The following is a 9,229-nucleotide window of genomic DNA, read 5'->3' as shown; positions in this document are numbered from 1 at the left end:
ACAGAAACAAAAAAAAAACTGAAGACATGTAAATCTGCTTATGTAAATTCCCCACTGCATAGCCTTTTGTGTGGAGCATTTATAGGGGCTGATGGCAAAAACTGAGTACTTTTCAATAGTAAGGACTGAGCTAGAGCAGTTCTACTTGGTGGGGCATTTGTTGCCTTGCCATGGAATATTAACTGAAGCTACCCCTCTACTCATAGAAACAATGTTTCCCAACAAGTTCCATGATAAATAAAAATGGTTTACATGAAATCTTCCTACCTAATAAGCCAAGAGCCTTTTTCTGGGACTAACTGTGAGAAGCTGCAGTGCCAAATAGCTCCCATGAGCTGTATGTTTAAAAAATGGCATTTCCAAGGTAAAAAAAAAAATCTTGTTTTAAAAGCAAGTGCTCTGGTTAAAGGAGGGTCAAAAAATATTTTATCTGGGTGAAGTATGTTTAGGTAAGCAAATTTACCTTTCTGAATTCTCCAAAATCCAGATTGTAATTTTATAATAGTATAGCTGTCTGCATGAGTTCAATGATAGTTAATAATTATTGTTTTAAGGGAAAAGTGTAACACTTAATACTAGATTTTAGCCCTAACTTTTTAAGTGCAGATTAAATCATTGTTTCTTGGATACAATAACCCTCTAGAAAGTACCAAATTATAATTTTTTTTCAGATTTTTAGTTGGTACCCTAATGGAATAGGTTCCTTTTTCTGTTCTATCATGTAAATTGCTCTCATAACTGTCAAACTATAAGTGTTATTTATCTCTCCTTGTTTTACTTCCAAGGAAACCAAAATCACAGTATTCTGAAGACCAGAGATGTCAACTTCCCTCATTTGGCATCCTGCTGACCCCAGGGATCTGTTTCACTGCTAACGCTCTGCTGCTAAGACTCTGCAAGCTGCCTCCCTCTAGGCCCAGGGACTATTGCAGAAGAGGTGGGCAGGTAAGATGGTAAGGGCTGGTTTTAAGGAATATAATTAGGAGAAGATCAAACCCTCCAAATCAAGAAGGGGGCACAAAATACGCCTAAACAGCTGGTAAAACAAGTTTACTTGCCTTCTAAACTATTATGTGTCACTTTTTTTTTTAATGTGAAATTAAACTGATTCTTCATTCACAAATTTATAATACCACTCTACTGCAGTCTTTGACTCCAAGATATTTTAAATCATATTTGGTCACTGAGGAAGACATAAGTTATAGTAAGCATACTTGTTCCAAAAGTCTGGGCCCTTTCATCCACATCAGTCCTTTTCCAAAATAACTTGCAAGTCTTCAGTGCCTGTATAATGTGGATCTAGAATCAGAAACTTTATCTGCCCTATAATCTTATCCCATGCAACTCCTAGTATTGTTTGGGCCAAAACTCCTCCCCCGATTATAACTGAAGTTTCTTCGCTTTGGAAATGATTAGCTAGCCAGTTCCTGTCCTTGAAAGGCCATTTCTGAACCTTGGCTGACAAACAGTATTTTTGAATTTATACCAGTCAATTGGCTTAGTGCCAGCTCTACCTCAATAGATCCAATCCACTGCAGTGATCCAACAAATGTTGCTGGTTTATCACCAGCATCAACTAGAGCCTGCTGAATTCCTCTATGTGTTGGAATGGACTTCTCTGTGTATTCCTGATGTTTGAACCAAGAGCAGATAATCTGCAGAAATCATTAAGCATAGCCCCAGCCACTGTCACCTATCCAGTCCTGCGTGTAATGATGATAAACATATATGTCCTGACCACATAAATCGTACCAGTCTCCATGTTAGGTGGATAAAGTATGTGGATTTCTAATGTAACCATCTTTGTATGGCTCATCTGGAAAGTGATAAGCATTAGACCTTTTGAAATAGGGTCTGTCATGAGGCAGATTGAAGAGATCATGTAACTCCTTTCTATAAGCCTGCAGCTGACCATCTGGTATTCCTGAAGGATGTGAAATAGTGACAAGAATTTTTTTCTGAGCTGGGCGCAGTGGGTCACGCCTATAATCCTAGTACTTTGGGAGGCCGAGGCGTGTGGATCATGAGGTCAAGAGGTCGAGACCATCCTGGTCAACATGGTGAAACCCTGTCTCTACTAAAAATACAAAAATTAACTGGGCATGGTGGTGCCAGCCTGTAGTCCCAGCTTCTCGGAGGCTGAGGCAGGAGAATTGCTTGAACCCAGGAGGCGGATGTTGCAGTGAGCCGAGATCATGCCACTGCACTCCAGCCTGGGTAACAAGAGCGAAACTCTGTCTCAAAAAAAAAAAAAAAAAGAATTTTTTCTCCTGTAATAAAAATTGCAGTGACTCAGGGACCACAATAGATCTTCCTTTCATATATTTCAAAATGCATTTTTCCATATCAGTTTGTCAATTATGAATTGCATCAAATAGAAGTTTATGAACTTTTCCCCATGTTTCCTCTGGACCAACAGATACAACTGCATCAACAGGTAAAGTCACATTAACATAATGATGTCCTCCGCTTTCCCTTTCAATGATGGGCGTTACAGCTGCCAAGGAGGTTGACATTTCCAGCGTAAGATCTATATTTACTATTTGATGCATGTCTGATAACTTTTTGTCTTTCTTTCTCATGAAGTTTCATTATATATATATATTTTTGGAGACGGAGTTTCGCTCTTGTTGCCCAGGCTGGAGTGCAGTGGTACAATCTCGGCTCACTGCAACCTTATTTTTCGTAAAGATGTTCGTGGGCGGATCTCTTGAGCTCAGGAGTTTGAAACCAGCCTGGTTAACATTACAAAACCCAGTCTCTACCAAAAATACAAAAATTAGCTAGGTGTAGTGGTGCCTGCTTTTGGTCCCAGCTACTCAAGGGCTGAGGTGGGAGGATCACTTGAGCCTGGGAGGCAGAGGTTGCAGTGACCCCAGATCACATCATTGCACTCCAGCCTGGGTGACAAAGATAGGCTCTGGCCAAAAATATTAATAATAATACAGAAGTTATAAAATAACATATATTTTTTTATTTTTGTTCTAAAAAATATGTATCTCTGTGTCTACTGCACTTTTTTGCGAGTGTGCGCTTTTTAAAAATCCATCTACCAAAAAAAAAAAAAAAGAAAAAAAGAAAAAAATCCATCTACCATCTATCTCTGCCTTTTTATCTGAATAAGCCCTGGAAAGATGCTGACAAAAAAGTGAGGAGCGGATTGGGAGAAACATGGCTTTTACTTTCTACTGGTTTACACTTTGGTACAGCTTGATTTCTTTTGTCTTTTTCTTTCTTTCTTTCTTTCTTTTTTTTTTTAACCATTAACATACGTACATCAATTTTATGATTTCTTATTTCTATTTTGAAAGACAAAAACATATTGTGTGGAGTTAATAAATAATAGGAGTTTACACTGATGATGGAAGTGTAAATTCCAACAATATGTACAAACATAATTTGACATTATGTTTCAAAATCCTTAAAAATGTGCATACTACATGATGGTAGCAATTCTACTTGAAGGAATGTATACTAAAGAAGCAAACAAAAATGCCCATCAAGATGCCTCATAATAGCCTGGGCAATGTGGTGAAGTCCCATCTGTACAAAAAGATATGTGTGCCTGTAGTCCCAGCTACTTTATAGGCTGAGGTAGAAGGATAGATTGAGCCCAGGGAGGTTGAGGGTGCAGTGAGCCTTGATCATGCCATTGTACTCCAGCTCGAGCAACAGAGTGAGATCCTGTTTGAAAAAAAAAAAAAATTTCAGGCCCGGTGGCTCATGCCTATAATCTCAGCACTTTGTGGGGCTAAGGCAGGTAAATGACTTGAGGTCAGGAGTTCAAGACCAGCCTGAACAACACGGTGAAACTTGGCCTCTGACAAAAATACAAAAATTAGCTGGATGTGGCAGTGCGAGCCTGTAATCCCAGCTACTTGGGAGGCTGAGGCATGAGAATTGCTTGAACCAGGGAGGTCAAGTCTACAGTGAGCCAAAGTTGTACCTCTGCACTCCAGCCTAGACAACAGAGTGAAACCCAAAAAAACCAAGCTGCCTAATGGAAGGGTTTTGTTTTGTTTCTGAGACCCAGTCTCACTCTGTTGCCCAGGCTGGAGTGCAGTGGTGCAATCTCAGCTCACTGTAGCCTCTACCTCCCAGGTTTACCATTTTCCTGGTGTTGAGCATTTTGCTGGGTGTGTGCCATTTGGACTTAATTTTTATACATCATTTATAGGTTTAGAGAAGTAGTTCAATGGACAGTTGTTGACCAAGTCATCAACCCCCAAAGATAGTTGAGAGGAGTTGCTTAAGGGTTTTCTCTCTTCTGTCTCAGCAGACACCCTAAAGTTCTCAGAGTTACAGGGCTATTAGAATCTTTTGAAGATTGACATGGATGTTAATTCTTCATTAATAAAGGGATAAGCACTATAGGAGCCATCTAATGAGGTACCAGTTCTCCTGGAAGAATTATTCATTTGCTTGATTTTCTCTCCTGTTTCTCCCACCCCCATGCTGATGGTCTGTCAGATTAACAAAACTAGATTCATCCAGTTTTTGTTTTGTTTTGTTTTGTTTTGTTTTGTTTTGTTTTTTTTGAAGCATTCTCTCTCTGAAAGACAAGCCATCTTAGTCCATTCAGTCTGCTATAATAAAATACCGTAAACTGGGTAATTTACAAACAACAGAAATTTATTTCTCACAGTTGTGGAGGTGGGAAGTTAAGGCTGATTTGGTGTCTGGTGAAGGCTGGCTTCTTGGTTCATGGATGGCCATCCTGTGGCTGTAACCTTACATGGGGGAAGCAGCTAGTGAGCTATATGGGGCCTCTTTTGTAAGGACACTAACCCTTTCATAAAGCCTCTGCCCCCATCACCTAATCATCTCTCAAAGCCCCATATCCTAATATCATCACCTTGAAGGTTAGAATTTCAACATACGAATTTTGGGAGTGGGGTCAGAAACATTCATTGCATTGCAGAAGGTATATGTATTAATTGCCTATGGCTAGATAATAAGTTACCCCCAAATTTAGCAGATTAAGTTGGGCTTGGTGGCTCACGCCTGTAATCCCAACACTTTGGGAGGCTGAAGCGGGTGGATCACTAGATCAAGAGATTGAGACCATCTGGCCAACATGGTGAAACCCCGTCTCTACTAAAAATACAAAAATTAGCTGGGCGTGGTGGCATGCGCATGTAGTCCCAGCTACTTGGAAGGCTGAGGCAGAAGAATCCCTTGAACCCAAGAGGCAGAGACTGCAGTGAGCCAAGATCACACCACTGCACTCAAGTCTGGGTGACAGAGCGAGAGACTGTCTCAAACAAACAAAAAAATTAGAAGAATAAAACAAGAAACGTGTTATTTCACACAGTTTCTCAGAACCAGGAATCCAGGGGTGGGTTAGTTGGGTGGTTCTGAGTATTTTTGACGAGTCAGGCTATTGGCTGGAGCTGCAGTCACCTCAAGGCTTGACTGAGGCTGGGGAATCAGCTTCCAGGCTCACTCACACAGTTGTTGGCAGGCATGGTTTGTTCGGTGCCTGCTGGCTGGAGCCTTCATTTCTTCAATAGGTAGAGCTCTCATAAGACTGCTTACCTCATGGCAGCTTGCCTCCCCCCAGAGCAAGTGATCTGAGGTTAGGAGTGGAAGTGGGGCGAACACGCACAACAGAAGCTGCAATCTTTTTTTTTTTTTTTTTTTTTTTTGAGACGGAGTTTAGCTCTTGTTACCCAGGCTGGAGTGCAATGACACGATCTCGGCTCACCGCAACCTCCATCTCCTGGGTGCAGGCAATTCTTCTGTCTCAGCCTCCTGAGTAGCTGGGATTACAGGCTTGCGCCACCATGCCCAGCTAATTTTTTGTATTTTTAGTAGAGACGGGGTTTCACCATGCTGACCAGGATGGTCTCGATCTCTTGACCTCATGATCCACCCGCCTCAGCCTCCCAAAGTGCTGGGATTACAGGCGCTGCAATCTTTTATAACCCATTCTTGGAACAATGACATACCATCTTTTCTGCTGTATGTTTTTGGTCACGGAGACCAAGCCTGGTACAATGTGAGAAAGGACTACCCACAGCTGTGAATACCTAGAGGCAGAATCACTGAGGGAGATCTTGGAAGCTGGCTATCACAGCATTCAGCCAAGCCCTACTGCCTCTGCAACCCACTCTTACCTCCTGAGGATCAGCAGAAACAGGGAAACACAATTTCACGCTTAAACAATGAGTTTCGTGCTTAGTCAATCTGGGAACTGTAAACTTACCCATGGTTTGCCAAGTCCTGTTTGGTTTATAGAGGCATATGTTGGAGGGAGTGGAAACTTCTTTGCTTTCTCAGTGATATTTAATTAGCATTTTGCCACATTTTCTGTGTGTTTGTCTGGTCTTCATAATAGGTCTTCATTTCCCCATCGAAGTAACTAACTTTATATAAAATTCCACCAGTTCTCTATAAAATTACGGGTGCTTTTTATATTAAATGCTTTTTTTTCCCCTGAGGGTGGCCAACTTAATAATTATAATACCTTTTCATAGTCTTTGTGTTACTTTGGGCTTAAATTCACATACTTCAGCATGTATTAGAAAAGACATACGTATGTATTAATCTGTTCTCATAATGCTATAAAGAAATACCTGAGACTGGGAAATTTATAAAGAAAAAAGTTTTAGGCCAGGCACTAGTGGTTCATGCCTATAATCCTAGCACTTTGGGAGGCCGAGGCGGGTGGATCACCTGATGTCTGGAGTTCAAGACAAGGCTGGCCATCATGGTGAAACTCCATCTCTACTCAAAATACAAAAAAAGCCAGGTGTGGTGGCAGGTGCCTGTAATCCTAGCTATTTGAGAGGCTAAGGCAGGAGAATTGCTTAAACCTGGGAGGTGGAGGTTGCAGTGAGCTGAGATCAGGCCATTGTACTCCAGCCTGGGCAACAAGAGCAAAACTCCATCTCAAATCATGTATAAAAGAACTATACATAAAAATAATTTTATTTGATTTATGGTTTAGTTTGCTCATCTTTCCCTTACCAATATTTTTGCACAACTCAAATATTACTGCTTACTCTTTAAGGAAATACACCCATTGTTGCAGGACTCAAGAGATTCCTTCCTCCACCTTTCTGCAGATGAAGAAATGACTTCTGATATCCTTGGAAACTATGAGCTGTGTCCTAGGTCTGGAGTTCTGCCTTCTAGCCAGGAATGTGTCACTTCCACACCTAGCACGCTTATCATCAACTTTAAGCCTTTCTTCTGCTACCCCATTCCTACTGTCCCCATTCAAGTTATGCCCGGTAGGGATGCCTGCTGGGCTTTTGTTCTAGTCTCTTTTGCCTTCTGCATTCAGTCATCAGCAGGCCCCACTTCTGCTTACCCATTCCTTTCTTCATTTCCTCTTCCCACAGTCCCCATTGTGATGCACCTTCCTCCATAGAGTTCTGGCCATATCATGTTCCTCCAGCTCCAGATTTGGTCTGTGGCCCCTCATGATGGCCACGCTGACACAGTTCACGCCTATCGTTCTGCCACTACAGTGTTCATGTCCTCTCTTATGATGGTGGGCACAGCTTGGCACTGTGCTTCCTGTACGTCCTCTCCCCTAGACTCAATTCTAGTTTCTTCAAAGCAAGAAGAATTAGGGTAATACTAGTGGCCAAGGACTGTGGCAGATGCTTTACAGATACCAGTGACTCTCAATCTGGGGTGATTTTGTCTCCCAGTGGAGATTTAGCAATGCCAAGAGATGGTTTTGATTGTCACAACTGGAGGGAGTGCTACTGGCATCTAATGGATAGAGGCCAGGAATACTGTTTAACTTTGTACAGTCCACAGGACAGTCTCCACACAAAACATTCTTCAACTCAAAATGTTAATAGTTCCAACGTTGAGATACCCTGTTTATATGCCTCTCATTTAGTCTTTTTTTTTTTTTTTTTTTTTTTTTTTTTTTTTTTTTGAGACAGTGCCTCTTGCTCTGTTGCCCAGGATGGAGTGCAGTGGCGGGCAATCTCGGCTCACTGCAACCTCCGACTCCCGGGTTCAAGTCATTTTCCTGCCAGCCTCCCAAGTAGCTGGGACTACAAGCATGCACCACCATGCCTGGCTAATTTGTGTATTTTTAGTAGAGAAGGGGTTTCACCATGTTGGCCAGGCTGGTCTCAAACTGCTGACTTCTAGCTATCTGCCCACCAAAGTGCTGGGATTACAGGCATAAGCCACCATGACCAGTCTTATTTAGTCTTTATAAAAACCCCATAAAGATCTGATAACCTCCTTTTCCAGATAAAGAGGCTGTTCCTTTCCTCAGTTTCCTTTTCCAGAAAACTGGGACTAAGTTATTTTCCCTAGCTCCCTGGATGGAACTAGTGTTTGCATTCAAGACTCTGCCTACAGAGTCTGCTCTTTTTCCCTACCACCTTCACCTTGGTGGAAGCGTCTACTGACTGAGAATCAGGAGCAGCTTGGGCAGGACTGAAGCTGCTGCATGCCTGCGTTGTTCAAATTGCAGCTTCTGATTTATTTGTAGGTTGTGCGTGAAATTAGTGGTGGTCTGGGACCAGCAAAAATAGCAACGGCCAAGCAATCATAATAATAAAAGATAAGAAAGACTAGAAAATATATAGAAGTATTGTTTGGTAAAACTTTAGTTTTAGATATATGTGTGGTAGAGTATATGCTCTATGTTAATATAAATTTTATTTATTTATTTTATTTGAGGGTGAGTCTCGCTCTGTGGTCCAGGCTGGAGTGCAATGGTGCCAACTTGGCTTACTTCAACCTCTGCCTCCCAGGTTCAAGTGATCCTCCCACTTCAGCCTCCCGAGTAGCTGGGATTACATGTACACACCACCATGCCTGACTAATTTTTGTATTTTAGTAGAGACAGGGTTTTGCCTTGTTGCCCAGGCTGGTCTCAAAGTGAGTTCAAGCAATTCTCCTACCTCAGCCTCCTGAGTAGCTGGGATTACAGGTACCAGCCATCATGCCCAACTAATTTCTGTATTTTTAGTAGAGACAGAGTTTCACCATGTTGGCCAGGCTGGTCTTGAACTCCTGATCTCAGGTGATCCACCCACCTTGGCCTCCCAAAGTGCTAGGATTACAGGTGTGAGCCACTGCACCCAGCCAACTGGTTGAGATTTTATTCATATCCTCATAGAATGGTTAATTTAAACTAGATTTTATTCCTATCCTCATAGAATGGTTAATCTAAATGTATGTATGCTAGGCACAGAGGCTAAAACAGTGAACAAAACACAGTGCCAGGAGCTTGTCAGGGGAAGTC

The 9,229-nt window shown here is 41.9% G+C and overlaps 1 pseudogene; it reads right to left on the bottom strand.

Moving 5' to 3' along the window:
- Positions 1 to 1,291: 1,291 nt before the first annotated feature.
- Positions 1,292 to 2,593, bottom strand: LOC101046759 (ufm1-specific protease 2-like; annotated as a pseudogene).
- Between the last annotated feature and the right edge of the window lie 6,636 nt (positions 2,594 to 9,229).

Source organism: Saimiri boliviensis, chromosome 10 (genome assembly GCF_048565385.1).
Source record: "Saimiri boliviensis isolate mSaiBol1 chromosome 10, mSaiBol1.pri, whole genome shotgun sequence".
NCBI lineage: Eukaryota > Metazoa > Chordata > Mammalia > Primates > Cebidae > Saimiri > Saimiri boliviensis.
The sequence above is the reverse complement of the archived record's forward strand: the minus strand, read 5'-3'. Positions and strand labels throughout refer to the sequence as shown.